General features: G+C 37.1%; 1 long non-coding RNA gene across 1 annotated transcript in view; it reads right to left on the bottom strand.

The window, feature by feature from the left end:
* LOC110366050 (uncharacterized) overlaps positions 1–676 on the bottom strand; it is a 173,173-nt gene extending 172,497 nt beyond the window's left edge. The window contains exon 1 of the long non-coding RNA XR_002426063.2: positions 552–676. This is a non-coding gene — a long non-coding RNA (uncharacterized LOC110366050). The remainder of the gene's footprint in view (positions 1–551) is intronic.
* Positions 677–22,959: the final 22,283 nt, after the last annotated feature.

The raw sequence follows: 22,959 nt of genomic DNA, 5'->3' as shown, positions 1-22,959 counted from the left end.
CAGTCCCAGTGAGACAATCCTACAAGATTCCTCTATGGTTCACAAGCACTGTGTCTTATCTGGCATTCTGGCACTGATGGGGCAACCAAGTGAATGAAAACTCGTAGAAAAGGGATTTTGCTCCTGAAGACAATGTGGCATGATATGTGGGCATGGGGGTCAGACTATGTCTTTGTAGTAGTATCTTGAAGGATATATGTTGGCAATCAAAGTTGATTCAAATTGGGGTGCTCCAGAGTGCCATTTCACCTAGATTGCCTATTGTCAATGGTATGCCCTGGGATCTCTAAGACCTGGACAGCTCTGGCATCTCTCTCACACTGTACCAATCAAGCCACTCTTATAATGCCCAAGAAGTGACCGAAAGATAAGGCACAATTGAAAATTTCAGAACTTTACCTATGGACTTTCACAGTGTTACACTTGCAGAGGTGTAAATGCAACCACTGGGACACAAATTACTGTTTATGAACCTTATTGCTTCCTTCTTGTTTCTGTAGAATATTACGACATATTCTATACTTCATTTTCAGCAAAAATATCTAGCATACCTGACAGACAGGATTCTCAGTGCCTTCTTACTGGTACTTCACAGGATCCAATTTTCAGACAGTACATGCAAAGATATTATAACACTTCAGCAGATGGACATGACAATCAGTACTAAAGTTTTCTTTGGGAAGGAAAACAGAACAATGAAGGACAGATTATTCGAAGTGCCGAGTGAGTCTAAGGTATTCTCTACACTCAAGGGTGTCTGTCAGGAAAGTGCCTTTCAAAGCAAAACTAATGAAACCTCCTAGAAGATCTCAGGCATTTTTGAAAGAGTATGTGGTGGAAAGAAACACAGAATCATTATGCAGTGCCTGTCACCACCATCAAGAGAAACAACTGACAATATTTTTTTTTCTGCATACACCAGACTGACCACATGTCCAGGTACACCACTCCAAACTCAGTAAGATTAAGTTACTCTCTCAAAGCTTTAAAACAACACAGTGGAATTCCCAATAAAAATGTTAAAAAGGTACATTAGTATGAGAGGTCTGAAACTGCTGTCATGAATAGCTTGATAAAAAAGACTACATGAGTTCTTTGTTTTCTGCAGTTAAACATATGTTTCCTTAGCCACCTAGTGAAGTGCAACTATAAATATTAATACTAGGAAAATCTGCTTTGGTCAAATCCATTAAGCTTAAATACATATCCCTAGGGGGTTATTGGTTGTCTCTTAGCCTTTCTTTCAAAGCTCATCATTAAATTTGTTGCCTGGGAAATCTATCCCACTTAACATGTTGGCCTGATTCAGGCTTTTGAGCACCCTATAGTCATTCAATTAGAACTAGTTAACATAAATAGGCTTTTAAAGAAAAAGAATCATATAAGATTATGTGGTCCAAATTGTAATCCTATTACTTAAGTTTCCTCATAGGAAAGATTTATTCTCACAGTCTTAGCAAAACTCTACTGATAAAACACTTTATTTGGAAAAAAGACATAAAAATAAATTGCTTTGCTGGCCCACCTAGGATTAAAGCCTGAGGAATCAATATTCCTGTGTTTTATGTGCATTGTAGTCTGATAGCCATTTTTCTTTTATGCTACTGAACTGCATTTTGAAAGCTTTTGGTACTATTAATGCTGAGAAACAGGCCTTTGACTTCTGATACTGCCCTAGGAACCTGATTTCATCCAGATTTAATATATTGATTTACAAGGCAACATAACATAGAGTGTCCTATTAAAGGAAAACGAATGTAATAAAATTTGTCAATAATTCTGCCTAGACCACCATATAAAGAGAAAATCACTTTTAGGAAGTGTGTCTCAAACAGAATTTTATAATCACTTCCATCTTGAACCTGAACAGGACAGAGGAGTGCATTCTGTTCCTGTTTGGATGACATACTATTTAAAGAACACAATGCCTTCATCAAAAAATGATTTAATTTCTTTATTCAATAAGAAAATGCTCATAAATCACACAACATGGTCTCCATTAGCCAGCAAGGCTAATTCTCAGATGAGAAAGAGTTGGGTACTTTTCTGGTCTAGAGTTTTAAAACAGAAGATTATTCCTGCATGAAATACAAAGAGCACACATAATAAATAAAAGTAACAACCTTTCAAAATGATACATGTCTACTTCAGAAAAATAGCAACACTACAATGCTAACCTCAGGTTCTGTTTATCCAAAAACTATAAAAAACACCACTGCATGGAGATTACAAAAACAACAGCTCAAGGCTTTATTATAGAATTTTTGAATCATTTCTGTTGGAAGAGACCCTCAAGATCATCAAGTCCAACCAGAACCTGACTCTGGCACTAAACCATGTCCCTAAGAACCTCATCTAAATGCCTTTTAAATACCTCCAGGGATGGTGATTCAACCACTTCCCTGGGCACCTTATTCCACTGCTTTACAACCATCTTGCTGAAGAATTTTTTCATAATTTTTTCCTGGCACAACTTGATGCCATTTCCTCTTGTCCTATCAATTACTACTTGGGAGAAGAGACTGACAGCTTCTATGCTACAACCTCCTTTCTGGTAGTCGTAGACAGCGATAAGGTCTCCCCTCAGCCTCCTTTTCTCAAGGCTAAACAGCCTCAGTTCCCTCGAATGCTTATCATAAGACTTGTTCTCCAGGCCACTCAACGGCTTCATTGCCCTTCTCTATGCTCTCTCTAGTACCTCAACGTCTTTCCTGTAGTGAGGGGCCCAAAACTGAGCACAGTTTTCAAGGTGGTGAGTACAGTGGTTCAATCAGTTCTCCAGTCCTAGTGAACACACTATTCCTGATACAAGCCAGGATGCTGTTGGCCTTGTTGGCCATCTGGGCACACTGCTGGCTCGTATTCAGCTGGCTGTCAATCAACACCCCCAGGTCCTTTTCCACCAGGCAGCTTTCCAGCCACTCTTCCCCAAGCCTGTAGCACTGCCTGGGGTTGTTATGACCTAAGTGGGGGACCCGGCACTTGGCCTTTTTAAATCTCATACAATTGGCCTCAGACCAATGATCCAGCTGGTCCAGATCCCTCTGTATGGCCATCCTACCCTCCAGCAGATCGACACTCCCACACAGTTTGGTGTCATCTGCATACTTACTGAGGGAGCACTCAATCCCCTCATCCAGATAATTGATAAATAGATTAAACAGAATTGCCCCCAATACTGAGCCCTGGGGAACACCACTCGTGACCAGCTGCCAACTGGATTTGGCTCTGTTCACCACAACTCTTTGGCCCCAGCCATCCAGCCAGCTCTTTATCCATTGAAGAGTACACCCATCCAGGCCATAAGCAGTCAGCTTCTCCAGGAGAATGCTGTGGGATATGGTGTTAAAGGCTTTACTGAAGTCTAAGTACACCACATTCACAGCCTTTCCATCATCTACTAAGCGGGTAAGCTTTTCATAGAAGAAGATCAGGTTGGTCAAGCAGGACCTGCCTTTCAAAAACCCATGCTGGCTGGGCCTGATCACTTGATTGTCTTGTATGTGCTGTGTGATGGCACTCAGGATGATCTGCTCCTTGACTTTACTATGACTCATACATGAATTTTGTCTGAACTTGTTTCCACTAACACAGTAAGCCTTGTAAGACATTTTGAGGTTTGCTAGAGAGGCTTTTCTTCTTCCTACTGCACACTTCACTGGAGACCATTGCAAGATCAGCCTCCTCCACTCCTTATTTAATTAATTATTTGCCTGGATTTTACTCATCTGAAGCAACATATGGGTAAATTGTAAACAATCCAAACCCTATGAACTGTAAGACCTATGTTGTAACTTGTGTAGCAGACAAACCAGATCCACACCCCAGTCCGTTGAAAAATTACACCTAGCATTGTTTCTTTCACTTCTTTCTCTCAAGTTCACTGCTGCTGTTGACTTTATTGTTTTAAAAGAATTTTAGGCACTACTTCAATCAATACAAAGGAGAATTCATAGTAGAACAAGAAATACAAAATTTTAAAGGCTGGCTGACAGTTCCAGATTCAATCTCCAAACAATGAGAACTCATGCCAATTTTAACCTGTTAAATTTTTGTATATCTTAATTTTCTAAAATGCATAAGCAACTAAAAATGAAGGTTCACAATAATGAAGTAAGTAATACTACCATTCAAAATTTTAATTAATTCTTAAATTTTCCCATAAAAAGTAGGTGAGTAGAAATGTTATATTTAATTGATTTTCCATCTTTGTAATATAATATGCTTCTGTAATTCTTAGTTACATAAAAATAGTTTTGATTGTTAAGCTTCAGTAAAACTGTGTAGCTTCATAGTAAGTCAGCACTTATACTTGTAGATAGCACTTGGATGGAGTAAATTGACATTGTGGATAGCTTTGAATTACCTAAATATGCAAAAGAGTTTAATAACAGTAGAGTATCCTAAACTGCTAAGTCCACCAAGCTGACAGTTATACCTCAGTAAACACCAAAGGAAGAATGCTATGGTTTTGAACTTAAATGTAGAACGATCACAGGATTATCTGCATCTGTAATTCAACTCGCAGGCTGTTTTCAGATTCGTAGAAGATTGTGTCCCTTAACAGAAAACAGAGTAACTTCATATGTACTACTTCTTTATACTCCTGATAATTTATTTAACTGCTAGCTTTTTACCATCTATTGCATAAATAAAATGCTATACTGGCAAAGATCTTGCCTGCCAAATTACTGAACACATGCCAGCATGTTGCTGAAATTTTCTTTGAAGAATATCTATTATCTTCAAAAGATCCCCAGAAAATACAAAAAAAAATACTAAAGATCAGACTATTTTGTTAGTATGTGTAAAGGGCAAAGAAATACAATCTATAAATCTAGCCGATAATTTTGTAATTGGCTTTGCTTAATACATCTTACATTCTTTACGGGATAACCACAGTGTCCTAGGTTAAATTATACAATGGTATTTGACTGCAGCACTATGGGGGATTGCTGTTTTCTTGTTTTTATAAATCGTTGTGTTTTAATACAATTGAAAACTTCTTAGGCCATCAGTATACACAAAATCTTCTGTGACAAATATACAGTGAAAGAACCATAGCTTTACACTTGGCTTCTGCCTAATATAAAAGCTTTGGTATTATCATTGGATTAGTGCTGGATTAGTTTTCCAATTCTTCTTCTACTCTGCAGGAATTCAAGTAGCCTAGGTACCAAATAGGTACCACATATTCTTAATAAATTAATATCTTCGTCAGTCTTCTGTAACAATACTGCCTATGTTTAATTGCTTCTGTGTTTGACATTTACTTGTTAAAATGTCACAGTGCACTCTTCGCAGTTAAGAATCTTTGGCCCAGTCTCACTTTAAAAGGTCAGCGTTTAATCTATCAGTCCAAGACACCATAGTTGTAACTGTGGGACTTATGGTCTCTCTGCTGGATTAGCCTAAGTAGAAGCAGCCTCTGGCAGGATGGTGTGGACACAGAGTCTGAGGAGAAACCCACTGGGAGAGAAATTAGATCTTGCAAAGAAACACTGAAGCAACCTACTTAAAGGAAGCATTAGACATTTTTTTCCTTTTCATTGGGCATTTTGTAGTGCTTATGTGGACCAGCGCAGTGTTGTGCAAAGACACCAAACTGCTTCAAAAATAAGCAATGCAGCCAGTGCATCACTCCACCTAGACCAACATGACACCCAAAGAAAGGGTTACCTTGCACATTTTTTCATGGCACATTGTAGTGCCATGATCTTACCAGCTGAGCAGATACGGCATCATATCCATAGTTAAAATACCAGGCTTTATCTACACATATCATCATGCTTTCACTAGAGTAGAAAACTGATCTCTCATAATATGTCTATGACACTACATAAGATGAAAAGCCAGGGGGGTAACCTGGATCATCAGGCCCCTCTCAAGGTCAAGAGCTCTGTTAGTAGCCTACTTTCCTGCCTCGCACACTGGCCTGTCTCAACAAGCTTTCCTCTGGACAATGCCCAGGCACAGCTGCAATTGCATTTACTAAAGATAGTGGCCAGTAGTCAGTACAGAAAAGACCAGGTTTGGGCTTTTTTCTCTCTTTATAATCCTCCAGCAGTATTCCAGTAGGATTTAGTACCTTGAACACCCCCATAAGCCTGCATGCCACATCTCCTGACACACAGCGCATATTCTGAGTTTCACACAGTCCTCACATTATTTCATGATATTGACACTTTAAAATTACTCCCTCCACCCAAATGCAGACACAATTATAATTTTGTCCTGGGCTTCCGAGACCCAGAAAACAGGGTCAAAGGCTATGTATATTAGGGAACAATGTCTGGCTCTGTTCTCTTAGAAGTACAGAAACAGCGACAGATGTCAGTATTCAGTAATTATTTGCTCTTTTATCAGATATCATTTATGAGTACAACACGTGTAGGTCAGCCAGACCACGTTTTCTGTGTATGTGCACTTGGGAGGTCCATCGTGAGTTTAGAAAAAGGAATTTACTAAGTGGCTTTTGAAACAATTTTAAGAATGATTGAAAAAAATTTTGCCACTATTTAAAGAATAGTCCTCCACCTTGTCTCTGATATTTGCTGGCATAAATATAATACCAATATCAAAGAAAGAAAATTATCTCTAAATATTTTTGAAACCATTTTGTCATGAAGCACAATTTAGAGAGCAAGATATTCAGGAATGTCTTTGCTTTGATGGGGTAGCACTAATGTAGGACTATGTACAGCTGTATGCTCTTTCTCCTAAAGAATTTGAAACAGTTCAGTAGACTTTTGCTTCAGAATATGTACCGTGGCATGCAGCAGAACAGAGCCTCATATAGGGCTGAAGAAAACAGGGTAAATCTGAAAAAGGGTGCTTATATCAGTAAGCATCCCAGAACTCAACCGTATGACAACATATCAGTTTCAGTCAACAGCATGACAGCAGTGACAGCATGTCTTGACACCCTCCCTGTAAAGCTGTAGCCAGCTATAATGAAAATGCCTGATATCAGGTACCATTATTTAGAGGATTATAGCTCATCACCACTGCTACTACACAAAAATCTATGATGGTATGATACTTGACACTATTTCTGATAGCTTGCTATAACTGGTTTTAACTATAAAAGGCAAATAATGAGCGAATGAGGGCACCAGCTGTGTATGCAAGCTGACAGAGCATCCCTTTTTTCATGAGAGTGTTTTCGAAATCCTACCAGTTTTCACAGGAGTGCTTATGTCACTTTTGTCAAGGAGAAATTCCAGGGTAAAGCCAGAGAACAAGTGAGACCATGACTCTAAAATATCAGTTTAATTGCCAGATTACTGACAGAGATGACAAATTTTTCTGTTAAGTACTGTCAGGAGACATTTCCTCCAGCAGGTCAAGTCCTAGCAACTGAAATATATAGTCTCTTATCTCTGACTTTTCCTGTCAAAGAAATCTAAGGCAAAGCACAACACGAACCAAGAATACCTGAAAGCTCACACACATTTGTAGAGTGGAAGCACTGTCAGCCATGTACCCATCATTTTCAGAGCCCAGGGCTGAGCTTGTCACTCTCAGAAGGCCTCACTCAAGACCTTTGGCCTTTTGCTGACATTCAGGCCATGAGTTCACAAAGCTCAGTGGTGACATACCATAGCCTTACACAAATTTTACTTGGAATTCAGCATGTCTGGAAGACAGACATTTGAAGCATTGCAGCCCTGAGAATCTGGATAACATTATGGTACAATAATGTTTTGAGAAAAAAAATCACTAAATAATCTTTTCGGTGACATGCAATATTTTGAAATTGCCATTTTCTCAGTACAAATATCCTAAACACTACACTACAAACAAAGAATATGTCTTACGTGATGTTCATCGGATCTGTACCTTCCAAAAGCAGCGATAAAAGAAGGAATGGTTGGATTCTCAGGTAAAATTAATATGCTGTCTGGGGCATTTGAATTACACAGCATAGCTTTTCTAAGAGGAAAAGAACAGAAAATAAAACCAACTTATATTGTTACTGTTATTGATATGTAATTTAATGTTTTTAAAGAAACTAATACAGGTATAATTTTCTAGTCTCAACTAGATATGTTCTGTATCAAGCCAGTAACATGCAATTTGTTTGACATATACTTGAAAGACATTCAAATGATTGAATGCATAAATAACTAAAAATATGCCATCCATCTTCCATCATAATTGTTTACAGACTCAACTAAACCACTTACAAGTTTCAAAGTATTTTGCAGTCATTGTCACACACTATAAAATTTCTGAGAGCCTAAACCAAAACCAAAATAAAAACAGTCCATTCAGAGAAACAGACTGTCAAATTTGAGTGTACCACATTAAAAAAAATTAATTTTCATAACCTAATACCAAATTTTCCATAAATTTGACACACCTCTTAACTGCAAAATAAACCAACTGCCACTATTTGTCTGTTTATTTTTATATCAGAAATGTAGAGCCAAAGCAAGCTTTGAATGATTCTCTACTTGACAAAAATATGTAGTGATATTACCTGACTCTATCACAGGGATATCTGAACAATCCATTTCATCAGCCAAAGTGACCTTGCCAGCAGCCTGTCTATAGAGACAGGCGGTAGCTACTAACTCTCAAGGCCTGCCTCTCCCTTCCACATTTTGTGTCTGGAAGCATTTTGGACATAATAAACACTACTCTCTCTCTCTCTCTCAAAGTTTGATATTAATAAGGTTATATTAAAAACGCTCTGCTACTTCTACACAGCTCATGTTTTTTAATGACCTACCCAGCATTCAGTCAATGAGTGACATTGGAATCTCTCAAAACACTCATCTGGAGGCTGATCAGAGTGAAGTACACACTTAGCCCATACATTCTAATATATAACTTATTGAATCACATTATCTGGAGTAGTGAGATGTGCTTGTAGCCACATTAACTTTATCACAAGATGAGCTACAGCACTATGACAAGAGGGTTATCAGAAGCAACTTGGTTTGGTTTGACCTATCATAAGATCACTTCATAGGAAACTAAAGAACCCACAGAGTTTTCAGCACACTTCCAGACAATTCAGCTGTTTGTGGTCACAGTGATGTATCCGTTTGTCTGAGACAATGCCTTCTAGGCATTCCCCTTGCTTACTCTTTGGTATGCTTTCATCTTCACTTTGGTATGTTTTCATATGTCTTTATAAGAGACCCAAGCCTTGAAGGGGCATGAATCTTATAATATTTCTAAAATTAAAATGAAAAATGTTTTGCAATTACTTTAATTGATTTTGTCTGAGATCTAACAGAATGATATGCAAAACACATTTTAGACATAAAGCTGACCAACCTTGGAAGACCTTGGGAAGGGAATGCAGGACTCTCTGATAATTCATTTCCACAAGCCTCGTGAAGATACAGACAGTATCAATCCAGACAGTCAGAACTAACAATGGAAGAGGCATAAATAGCATCACATCATTTGATTTACAAGCAAAGCACAACTGAAAATTTACCATCATTAAATAAAAAGAAAGTTTACTGGCAATCAGTTATTGTGTTCTTACTCTGACAGACTGGGTGAATATCAACCTGTCTACAATGAAGGAAACAACTTTTAATCCCTCTTAACTAGGAGTAGTGCTGCTATACAGTGTCTAAGACTGTTGTAGATTGACAGTACCCAATTAACCCTAAGAAAGCTGCAGAGCAGATAGTAACCACTCTTGCTTTTCCAATCTTCTTTTCTCAGTCATGTTTCTTTTTCCTCAGCAACTTGAATACTAAAGAAGGAATAATTCTGTACCTCTTCCACTGCTACCCTCTGTGTTAAAGCTATCAGTATAGAATCCACTGTAACTTCCTATAGCAAATCCCCTTAAGTAATTCAGTTACTTCATGCAGCATTACAACCATAAACCAGGAAAAGAGTAGCAGCTTTCCCCCAGGTAATACTTGCATAACATTGCTGAAATCTAACCTCGGAAAAAATGACAAGACTAACATTTGTCAAGCAGAATCTAGATCTGTACTGATAAATTGAACGTGACCAGGACATGTGCTCAAGATGCCGAAAGGTCATTGCTGATACTACCAAATTTTTGGAACAGCCTTTGGCATGCTTATGATTCACAAGTACACTTTTCCAAACAATTCTCAGATGACATTTCTCAGGTAATGTTTCCAAAAAGCAGCAGACATAAAGCCAAGCCATTTTGGAATACTTCTTTGGCATAGTCCCTGGATATTATGCCACCAAGGTCACACCTGCACACTCTCATGCCAGCTCCCCAGCAATGCAGAAGGCATGGCATCACAATATTAAAAAATGTCACATTTCTGAGATCTCTCATTTTTCAGGGTGACCTCATTCAGACAGTGAAGACCAAGGTATCTCACTCAGGAAAGAGATATGTTTACTATCATCTAAAATGAGTTGGGGAAGATAAGAGAAGGATCTGACTCTGACTGAATCATCTCCACTGCCTATGCTGAGCTTGCTGTTGGAGACTGCCACACAGCCACTACCATATATAGGGGTAAATTTAAAAGTTAAAGCTATCTTACACAAAGCACAAGACTGACAAAGTAATTAGTTCAGCATAATTGGAGCCAGTTTCCACCACAGCTCTCACACTCCACAATCCCTGGCAGAAGGACAATCTCACAACTTTACTAGTGTAGGTGTGGGCTGTACCATACCGTCTGCATTCTGCAACAGTGTGTACCCTGGCATGTTCAGTTTAAAAGTACAGTTACAACTAAAGGGGCCAAACACCTTTCCTTCCTCTGTGGAAGGACACCTAAGAAAAACCGAAAGATTAGCATTTTAAGATGAGTTGTCTCTCAACTGATATGATCCCTGAAGAGATGGAGTGGTATAGAAAGAACAACGGACATCAGACAACATCCAAGTACACACAACTGACTGAATCAGGGCAATCTTTTCAGTGCATTAGTCTTTTTAGTCCTTTTTAGAGCATTCAGTATGTTAAACATGTGAGCAAAATTACAATTCTGCACCCTTTGGAGTAGAGAAGTCTCCCAATTTGAGGGAGAACATGGTCACAGCCCTTTGATACACTTCATAGAAAGACAGAAGAAAAAAAAAAGCAAGAGGAATAGTGTAAGTACTTTAAGTGAAGTACAGAAGAAAGCAGCCATGATACTGCAGGTATCAAGGAAGAACTGAGTGGAACAGAGTCACAGTGGAAGGGAGCTGGTGGCAGCCCCTTGGGGGCGGCCTCCTTATATCCATAATGCATGGTTACATGTAGGGGTCTGAACCACCCCATAAACGAGTACAGGGAACAATTTTACAAAATGCAATACACAGATAGAAAGAACCTAGCTAAATAAAAACATGTTTTCTTTCTTTTCCATTCTAGTTCCATATCTCATCTTGGCCTCACTTTTGATCATCTTTTCACCATATTTTGTCTGCAGTGATGAATATCAGTGAAGTAATCCAGTTTTCTTTCAATCACATTTCCAAGTGGATCTCAGAGGGCGTCAAATTCTTTTAATCAGATGTGTTGTTGAGTGCAACAGCCGTCTTTATTTGTGTTATACCGCAGAGCAGATGGCCTTTTACCGAGTTAACCCATATATATTTGACAAATCATGAAGACATTCCTCACATGCCATGAAAAGTAAGGACTCAGAATATCAAATAGAACTTTGCATATTATTTTTCACAAAGAAAGCATTTACCCTGCACTTTTTATAGGTTGTCATCTGTTTTCTATAATGAGAAATTTATGCTGCTAGCCAGAACATTTGTGTTTTAATCTAGGACAAAAATTGTTACTGGAATGCGATCTTACCAGTAGTGTTATTTATACAGTGGTCTGTACTCTTCCAGGGCAAAAGATGGATAACAAACCAATAAGAAGTAGCAGCCTAGAAAAACAGTAATCAATAGAAAATTGTCTATGGCCTTACAGAGAACAAAGATGGAAAATAAGGCAAATTAAGTGATAATTTATACATATGAAATATAAACTCCACTGAGATAACAAAAGTATGACGTTTCTGAAATCAGATCTAATGTTTCCAAGCACATAAAAAGTTTCTCCTTATATAAAAATAATATAGTTCTATCACTGTCTGCAGAAGAACATAGTCTAGCTATTTCCAGTAACAGAAATCGTGCTACCAAACACAAATATTGAATGAGATATGAAAATCTGGCTATGGTTCTTGGCTTGCATGGAAGATGAATGGCAGCATATTTGGCTGTGATTTCTACACAGTACGCTACATTTTAGGCTATAATATTGTTATGCACTCCCTAGAACAGGTTCAGAATTGATTTGAGGAGGAAAGAATTGTACAGATGTGCAACAGCTTGACATCAAATGACAACATATGGCACCCTACTGTAATGATCTTTATAATTGTTCTGCTACCGGCCTTCACTCCCTGAACTGAGTTTCACAGGAGCAACAAGTGCACATTATTGGGGGACAAATTGTTCATCCAAATAAAAAACTTAAGTTGGAGGCCAACCAGAGAGGTTTATGAAATCTTCTTGGATTCATTGATTGCTAACTAAACAGTTTCTAAATTAATCTTTCCAAACTGTTTGCACTGAAATGTGTTTCAACTTACTTTTATAGAAACTTTCAGTAAATCACCAAAACTACAATGAGCTAAAAGAAAAACTTATTTTCCAGTCTAAGTGAAAAAAAAAATGTTTTCTAGACCTATTTTCTCCAGTTAGTTTCTTTCTTAGACATTATCTTCATGACTGCAATTGCACCCTGCAATGCCCATCTCTCTCTGCTGACTAAGTGAAAACTTCAGATATTTTTACCTCTGAAATTAATTTCTCTCTCTCTCTGAGTTACAAATACAGATAAATTACAAAAAAAAAAAAAAATCATACAAACACACTACTGAATGTAAGTGAATAGTCTTTTCTTGATATCCAAATGATTAGAGAAGTTTTGGCCTTTTTCTGCTCAAGGGTCCAAGAAAAATTTTCAGTAAAGATCTAGGCCCCTGTGTAGCAAAAGTAAACCTACTGGCAATAGGCTATTCCTTAGTAACCTTTTACAGACCTCTTGTCTGAAGGTATCTACAGACTGTTGCAATAAAACAAAAGAAAATATCATATAATAACTGTTTCACAATTAAATACACAATCCAATTTTAAAAGCACAGTTTGGAATGTGATATGGTATTGCAGTACAATAGAAATAATCTTTCAAAATCTGATTACACTGTGAATTTGTTCCTGTATGTGCATAAGAGACAAGTCAAAAACTGAACCATGGAGTCAATGTGCTACTAAAAATAAATAGTATGTCAGAATGTAAGTTTACTCAGTAGTATTTGAAATACACACACGGGACTACAGAACACTGGCCAGGTTCAATAAATCAAGCATAAAAACTTCTACTGCTTCAATGGTACTGCATCAAATCCACAATCTCACATAACATGTAAGTGAAATAAATGAAAAAGAAGAAACAGTGAAGAGAAAATCCTTCAAGTGGCATTTAAATAGTGTCCCGTTTGCAATAAATACAGAGAGAGATTCTGATAGTCCCACAGACACTAAATGGGATCTATAGAGCTCCCAAATGACTCTTAGGCATTACTGTGTTAGTGTGAGTGAATGGCATAACCTCGTTCTCTGGACTCAGAAGGAAGGCAAGAGGATTTTTTGAGAACACAGTAATATAAATAACACCAGCATGTCCAGCTGTATCTACTCATTTCCCAAAACATGCTTTCAAAGCCGCAGATTTCTGCATGACTTGATAAAGTCTGATAAAATCTGAGCTTGTTACAAGTGACCAGAGAATGCTATGAAGAAACCAACAGTGACTGCTGCTCAGAAGCCTCGTGTTATGTCAAAGAAGAGTAGAAAATCCCATGAAAAATAGCTCACTATCAACCTTTCCCCTCATTGCACTGTAATATACCTTGGATCTTCTGCAGATTCTAAATTCTTTTGTCAGACAAGGAAAATAGAGGCCTGCAGTTAAGTAACATGAATTCTCTTCCTCCTTGCCTATTATAAATATCACTGGTTCAATTTTGTCTGGACGAGATTATCTAACATCTAACAAATACCAAAAACTATAATAAATATAAAGCATATACTTTTTACATACTATACATATTAAATATCATAATTTTCAACATTTAAACATCTCATAGCAGAAATAATGGTGCATTTAGTCTGACCTGGACCTCAACACCATGAGTCCATGGATGAGTTCAGAGCACAAGTGCTTTTTCTGTCAGATGTCAGCTCCATGCATATAACTATATTAACATGTCACTGAGCATAAACTAACATATAATGCATTTATTTCAGGCTGTGTTAGCTCAGGAGCAGCTGCACGGTAGCACTGCCTGCAGATCAAAGCTTGACTTTGTCCAGCCCCATTTCAAGTCCAGGTAAAGGAAAACAAGACTGTTCACACTGGTCCATGCGCACATCTTCTCTGGGTCTTACGGCAGGATATATTATATTTTAATAGCTAAAAAAATAATTTATTTCCAATAGCTGGCTTTCCTCATATTTGTAAAATGTCAGTCAAGATGAATAATCCTGGTAGTGTTTTTAAATTAACCTCTCCAAGGAAATTATATTTTTAATAGTTTTTGTGTCTATATTTTTCTCTAGAAACATTACTAGTTTTAATTAATAATAATGAAAAGGGAAAAGGATAAGAACCTTGCCTGAAGGAGAAAGCAATTTAATGTTAACGGCCTTTTAAAAATTATTGGTGATTTTCCTACAAGACCCAGAGGAAATATATTCCAATAATGTTTGTGGTTGAGATATTTGGGTTGGGGTTTTTATGTCAACATACTGTTTATATTTCTTCAGAGTACCGAATAATTTACAGCTTGTATATCTCCATGTTTGTGTGTGCACATGAGCTATGATTTTATGTATGTAATTTTGTATGTACGTGTGTGTAGTCAACTTTCTTACAGCTTTACAAAACCATAGTAAATTTTCTTACAGTTACAATATTTCAGCCACAAATGTAACTCACAGATGAGACAATCACAAACAAGCAATGGTTACTGAGAGCTACCTTCCTCAAATATAATTAAAATTACTGATGACTTACTAATTTCACACATCTCCACATAGTAAGTGCCAGCTCTGCTCTGTATCCTCACTGGTGTGGCTGCTTGTTTATGTTGATATTGTGGATTATGGTCTCTCTTTGAAGCTTTATAGGTAATAAAGGGCACTTAGTTGAGTGAGAACATATCATGGTATATGATGTGCACATTTCCTCAAAATTAGGAGTTATCTTGTCTTCAGGCCATCTTATAAACTGATGCTGTCCATAAAAAGAATTTGAACAAATCATAGCAACACCCATAAAAGGAAATAAGTCTTTAAGAATGCTCAAGCACTTCAAAAAACAACAAACAGTAGGATTAAGGTCAACTGAATCTTTCTCCTCAGTGGCTGGAGATGATGTGAGAAATGTCAGGTGAAAGGTACTTTGCACCAGACCACAGCAACCAGAAATACTGTTTCAGTGGACAAGCTTGCTCAGTTCCACCTACATTGTGACTGTATATGCTTTTTATTTATTTATTTTTTAACATACATATTGCATGTAGGGTCTGAAGGCTGGATGCAGACTTCAGCTTCAGAGGACAGAATATGTCTGCAAATAAATCTTTATTGACCATACTTGATTTTTCAGGACAGCCAAAAGTGAACCTCCTGAGCCTGCAATTCTTGAGTAAAATATCAAGTCCTTACCTGAAAATATGGATGTTCCCTAGCTTCTCAGTGAAACTTTTGTGTTTTTTCTTATTTTTAATAGGGAAAAACAAATGGTGGGCAGCTGACCCCTCACTGCTTTGTACTGCAACAACCCCTCTGACTTGCTTCTCCTGTACCAACAAATATGGATATCATTGCAACACTTCTTCCAGTCATTTGACCTGTCTTGGAATTAAAAAACGAACAGTTCAGATGCATCTGGCTCAGGAGTCATTGGCTGGACTGTTGGACTCTCTCCATTTGACCGTGAGGATAATTTACTTGTGTTCTGCTGGGAAACTTGCAAGAAAAAGATTATTTGGGGATCAAATTGTGAAGTTCTCATTTTACTAAAGCACACAGAAAGCAAACTTGTAGATTCTTTCTATTACCTATAGTGCTGAATTTTGTATTCTAAGAGTATAAACCTAAAAAAATAAAGAAAAAAAATATCTCCTGAAATGCATTAATACAGAGTGACTGTAATTTAAACCATTTCAGACACATTCTAGATCTCCAAAGGAAATTCACAGAATCACAGAATGTTAGGGATTGGAAGGGACCTTGAAAGATCATCTAGTCCAATTCCCCCACTGGAGCAGGAATACTTAGATAAGGCTACACAGGAATGTGTCCAGGTGGGTTTTGAATGTCTATGGAGAAGGAGACTCCACAGCCTTCTTGGGCAGCCTGTTCCAGTGTCTGTCACCCTCACTGTGAAGAAGTTTCTTCTCATATTTAAGTGGAACATCCTGTGTTCCAGTTTGTACCCATTGCCCCTCAGGTAGAATAAACAGATGCTTATTCTCAAGCATGATATGGATATCTAAGTCAAGATAGCCTGCCTAGACAGACATATAATCTTGAAGCACTTAGTTACAACATCCAATGTGAGTCTGCTATACAGTGTTGTTGATTTGTACAAGCTTTAAAAACACTTCAGAGAACAATCAGGTCCTTTTACTGCCTTTCAAGCCTTTGTATCTCTTCCTATAGTCTTTCCACAGTGCATCAACACAGTCATTCTACTTATTATTTTCCTTCTTTTAAAGAATTTGTAATCTTTATGAAATGCACAAATCCCTCATGTTTTTACACTTCTTTTATCATTATGATAGCAGAAGAGCCATTCCTTTTTCAAATCTTAAGTCAATAAATAATGAACAGAACCCAGACCACAGCCTAAGACTAGGAAATTTAGTGACTTTATCCCTCCAGGAAATGAATCAGCATTATTTGTTAACTAAATCTCTATAATGTTCCTGCAGTACCTCAAATAAAAAAACAAAGGCAGCAGGGAACCTTTATTGATGTACATATGTGTATATCCATATTCACACATAAAAATGCACAAGAAAAAACAAAGGGCTTTACTTTTAATATCTCAGAGCACTGATTATTCTAGCATGCTGAATAATTTGAGTGAATCCACTCGAGGATTTGGAGGAAGGTGAGATATTAATATCTTATATAGTTCAGGTCTAACACTGATTAAGTAGGACAACTCGTTTCTCTCCCACATAAATTCACCCCTGCAGCTGAAAATTACCAAGTCTCTGTTGTTGCCTCACACATTGTAGACAAGGCCAGCCATTAAAGGGACATTGACACTTTATATACTTAATCCTCTGGCAACCAGAGTGTGAAATTTCTTAACTTAGTCATTTCTTAACTTAGTCATTTCCAACAGAAGAAATCAACTGAGCTGTAAATCTTGAGGGTTTCTGGTAACCATTGCCCTTGAAAGAATTCTCATTATGCAACATAAGACAAAGATGTCAGAAGCTTCTAATAAATTCATACTCTGGCTATAAACCTAAGCATACAACCATAGGTCAGCTTTTTCCTATTCACTGATGATAGACCTAGAATACAGTTAGAAGAGATACTGAGAAGCAGCAGAGATGCTACCATAATATAGTAACCTGGGTACTGCAGATATTTTTAATTTAAAGTATGCTTTTAAAAGCAACTTCAGTAAGTTGATGTCAGAAACAACGCCAAAGTGGAGACAAATGTGCAGAAGGGATGGAAAACATTACAGAACTGATGAAGTTCTGTGTTTAGAATAAATCACAATTTTTTGCCCAACCTCCTTTTTGAAATTCATCAAAGTGAAGAGTTTTTCACTAGATGTTCATTGTGAACTGAATTTGAAACTGATATAGACAGTTGAGCCAACGGCCAAACATCTTTTGCACATATGATACTGGTGGGCAAGGTAACTGAAGAAGAGGGTGCTGAGACAGAGGCAAAACCAACCCAAAGTCTGGGAGAATCATTGTAATTGGAAAGGTACTTTTCAGATTGCAACCAGTGCAAAGCAAGAGTTTTGTATCATCAACTTTGCTACACATTTAAAATATGGGGGAGGAAAAAGTGTGTCAGAGTTAAGTTTCAAATGAATAATGAGTTAAAATGTGAGGACTTCTTTTTCCATCTTTGCCACATCTGAGACTGCCAGAAGTGGAAATGCAAGAAAGAGTGTAAGAACAGTGTAAACGTTTTGCAATACTTCTCCAAAACTTGAAGCTCAGTCTTCTGAAACCACATGCAGATTCCTCATACGTAGTAACTCTTGATGGATTTATTTCCTTTTCTTAACATGACCCAAGACCCCTTTGAACCTGTATAACTACCACAACACCAAATTATGTGAATAATCAGGTTCTTGGATAAACACATAATCTAAATTGAGTACAAATACGCTGTAATAGACTTAACGATATATTTGTTAATCAAACCGGTCTAAATGGATATGTTATCAGTGGCTGTGAAACCTGAGCATATAACATGATATTAGTACACGCTGCCATTAAACAATGCAAACTGTATGTAGTCTTTGTAAAAAACTTGTTCCACAGATATGTGTAAAAGCCTAATTTAGTGTACCCTGCAGAACATTCAGTAAGAGACTGACAGTGATAAGGGCCCAGTTGCATCCTTGTGTGAACGAGATAACGGGGGTCTTCAGCACAAAGTGGGAGGAAAACCAGCTCAAGCCGTTGGAGCCTTGGCCAAACCCAGCATGCTAGGCCAAAGATAAGAAGTGCATGACAAGATAGACTGCCGCCTTCATCCAAAAGAACCCTGCCCGTGACCACCTGGAGACACTGCGCAGGCGCAACAGGAAAGAGCCAAAGGTGACGACTATAGATATAATTCCTTGGAAGTCATTTTAATAAGAACGGCCTTTTCGAGCAGAAAGTTATGAATATGTATAGGTGTTCCTGGAATAACCATGAATATGTAATCCTTTACCACATTCAACCAAGCTTGCTGCTTGGAAAGGCGTGCAGCAGTGGAGCAGAGACTCCCCGGCTGCCCAGCGCTGTTTTGCCTGCTTGCCGCTTGCTGCAATAAATTCTAAGCAATTTATTCTGACAAGTGCGTGCTGTTTATCATGATTGTCTATAACAATGCCATATGCTAACTCTGGAAAATATCACTTAATTTCTAAAAATCTGATATTTCGTTTCTCCATTTCTCTGTAGGTCTTAAAGTGTGTTCTGAGGTTAAATTAATTTGTGTTTCTTAATAATTTGGCTTCTGAAAACGGAAGGTGCAGTAAAAGCAAAGACTTTATTCCTAATTGGTTGAAGATAAGGAAAAGAATGCCACAAATTTGCCTCTACATTTTAAATTGGGAAATAAGCTTCTTAAAAAATTGGGATAATATGAAATAGCATTTATTTAATAACACAGTAAAACGCATGAAGACTTGAATATATCCTATAAGCCAGTATATAGGACACCTTTCTTTCTAATTTGCCCATCAGGAAATCTGAAGATTGAAAACCAAGTCCCCACCTTTCCATATTGATATTTGAGTAACTTGCCTTGTTTGTGATTCACAGCAGCATGGAAAGCCATTTGAGAGATCTGGTCTTTCAGACTTATTTGCTATGATTTGCTATGACTCATTTGTTTTCAGTTAGTCATTTCTATCTGTCATTGTAGAGTGCTAAAATATGTTTGTATTAAAAAAAAATAAGCGTTATAAATTTATGGCTATTACAAATTTTATAAAAACTGCACTTCAATGAAACTTCATGCAACAGATGATACTTAAGCACCTACCACATTTCAGTCCTTTCCATCTTTTTACTGATTCAGTAGATAACTCACACTCTGATGTACAGGACCGGGATGCACGTAATTGTTTTTTAGCAAGCAGCCTAAGAAATTTTCATTAGTGTGTACACAAATTATGCATTGGCTAATGATAAAGATAGAAACCTTATATTAAATCTAGACAAGTGATAAGATAAATCCTATTGTTGTACAGCTATAATTCAAAGGCTTAATATTGTACTATCATAAGCTGAAGGCATTTTTGGTGCATAATTCATAACAGAGATAAGTTGCATAAATTTATGTGCTCAATGATGTAAAAAGCTAGATATTTCTCCAAAGATTTTGAAACAATTTGGTCTATAACTTTCTGCTTCTCTTATTTTTAAATATTTAATAGGCTAACTGAATTTTAAAATCAGTCTAAAAAGTGAAAATCAATTTCTCTTTGAAGTTTATCCTCCACGTTCCCTCCACTGATAGAAATACAAGAATCACAACAGATTTTTAATGAAATTTTTGTAAGTTTTTATGGCTCAGATCTTAGACATAATATTTTTTATAGGCATGAGAGGAGAAGGAGCCGGAGAACATAAGTCTTAAAATTAAAAAAGAAAACAAAAATGGAAAAGGGTTCTAAAAAGCACATGCACACACATAGTAACCTCACAGTGAAAATAGTGTGGGTTCGTGTATTTTTAGGTTTTGACACATTGCAAATTACAATCAAAACAAAAAAAAAAAGCAAACAGTTCAATTCATGTTACAAGCTAATAATTACTTCAGATAGTTTTTAAGCCATGAAGGACATTGCCCATATACTCAAGTTCTTTTTTATAGTAAGGTTATTGTAAACATATGTGAATGAGTACATTTCAAAAACCTGTTTTCTCTCACAGAATTTAAGGCTTTCAACATGATGAATTTATGAAAGAACTACATGAAACTACACGAAAACAAGGATTAGTACCATAAGATGTGGATATTATTATCATTAATGCAATCTTTTATTAAGGATACCTAATGACTTGTACAGATTTCTTTCATCATGCAGGAGAGCCAGATTTTATTCTGATCTCACGTTCTCTTGCTAAAATCAACCTGAACATGTGAGGTCATAAACAACGAAAGTGTTTGGCTTAATTTCAAGTGCATGGCTAATTCCATTAAATGAAATGGCTCAGTTCAGCCTGCTATTATGAATGCACTGTGGTATCATGACAAACTGATAAAGGCATGAGCAAAAAGTGCATATATCCAAAGCCACTGTTTTATACAGGCCTATGAGAGACTGATTACTATAATGGAAGCTGCAGAATCACAGCATCCTAGAAGTCATTCAAATATCATTTGCCAAGAGCTGTGTAGGAGTAGAGTATATGCAGAAGACTGATTTTCATTTTCCTGAATGAGTCCAGTGCAAAGGTTCTTTCACAATATTTTCACCCTCTGACTGTGTCCTTGAATAAGTCTTCTCAGTAGAGAAGACTTGTTCAATCACGAAGTCTTGAGGTATGTTAACTTCACACAATCAGATTGAAATAATGCTTTGCAAAGAACATATAGAAGATGTTGCCATGGGTTTATGTTTGTCCATAGAACCAATGTATTAACACTCTGTGGTAACCACATGATGTAGGACAGGTAATAAAATCAGACACCATCTCTGTCTGGAATACAAAATAGCATTTTACTGTTAACATAGAAGGAAGCTTTCAAGTTCTTCTGTGCTCACTCAGAAACAAAACAGAAAATATTTATTTCCACATGTATTAAATATCCGACCTCTCAAACTCTTTCAGATACCTTTTACTCTTAATGCTCCATAAATAAGGCTTAGAGAGAGAATGGAGGATGGTATTTTACCCTGTACTGTAGTACAGGAAGTGGTAGTGTGAGCAAAAATTTAATAGTGCAGGTTGTTTTCTTTTATACAAGCTATATAACACTTATTTCCAAGTTAATTATCTAAATTCAAGCTCAAGTATCTTTTAGAAAACAACAGATGAGACACATGACTAAGGTCAAGTGCTTTTTGGGTTTTTTGCATTCAGATTTTTTTCTCACATGTACCTCGTGTTTCTCCTTGTTGGTACAGTGATGGACAAAAATGGAAAGATTCTCACACCTAATCCTCTTGAGAATGACAGTATTTCTGGACAAAGTGATTTTAACTAAGCAGATTTGCAAATTTGATTCTTGGAAATGCCAGCATTAAGTACAGAGATTTTAGATTTGTCCACAGACTTTAGCAATGTGTTGGCCACTTCTTTTAGTTTATCAGGTAGGGAACTGAGAAGGAATAAGACTATCTTGGAAATCTTTTGGTCCTGCCTTTGACCAAAGTTATAAGAACTGACATTCCTAGGATTCTATCTTCCTCTCATATTTTGTTGAACTCTGTGTTTAAACCAAAATTTATTATTGTACTGGCAGTCCCTCAGAACACATCACACAGGTAAGGTTCTGACTTGACTTTTCAGAGTTAAAAGCAATCTAAAGCGAGGGCTGGGAGGAGTCGCAGCACAGTCCAGCCATGTATTTCTTCACATACCTTGTATTCTCATGGGGCCATTGAACCATGTTTTGTGTTACTGGGCTGTGGTAAAACCAAACAAACAACCAACCAAACAAACCCAAGGATCTGTTTCTAACTTGTCAGGAGACCTGCTTGCATGCTCCCAGTGTCATAAACTTCAGAAGTTTGTTATTCTGTCTTCTTCTCGTTCATGCTTCCCTGGATGCCAAATCTTGATGGTGCAAAGTAAACTACATCTCTTTCACCTAAAATAGTTTTCATTGATATCTATTTATTAGTCAGTCTGTGGGAATTTTGTTTGCTCAGTTGGTTTTGGTGTTTTGTTTTGTTTTTCCTTTAATCCTCATGACAGCATCTGGCCCCAGCAGTTTTATTTGCTTCATGAAACAGTGGGTGATTGGAAGACAGCACATTTACTATACAGTAAGGAAACATAAAATCACATTTAGTAAATGTGATTTAAGATATTGCCCCAGAAACCTAAGGAGATTAGAGCTTGAAGAGATGGAAAAAAAAATACTGTTTATGTTAGGCAAAGGCTAAGCGATGGAAATATTACAGCTTGTGGTTGGTAACATGAGAAATCCCTGGCATATTCACAAATTCTTCCAAGGCTTGTTAGAAACAGTTGCTCTGCAGGTATATTT

Source organism: Columba livia, chromosome 2, assembly GCF_036013475.1.
Source record: "Columba livia isolate bColLiv1 breed racing homer chromosome 2, bColLiv1.pat.W.v2, whole genome shotgun sequence".
In the NCBI taxonomy this organism is placed as follows: Eukaryota; Metazoa; Chordata; class Aves; order Columbiformes; family Columbidae; genus Columba; species Columba livia.
Note: the sequence above shows the minus strand (reverse complement) of the source record. Positions and strands in the feature narration are given on the sequence as shown.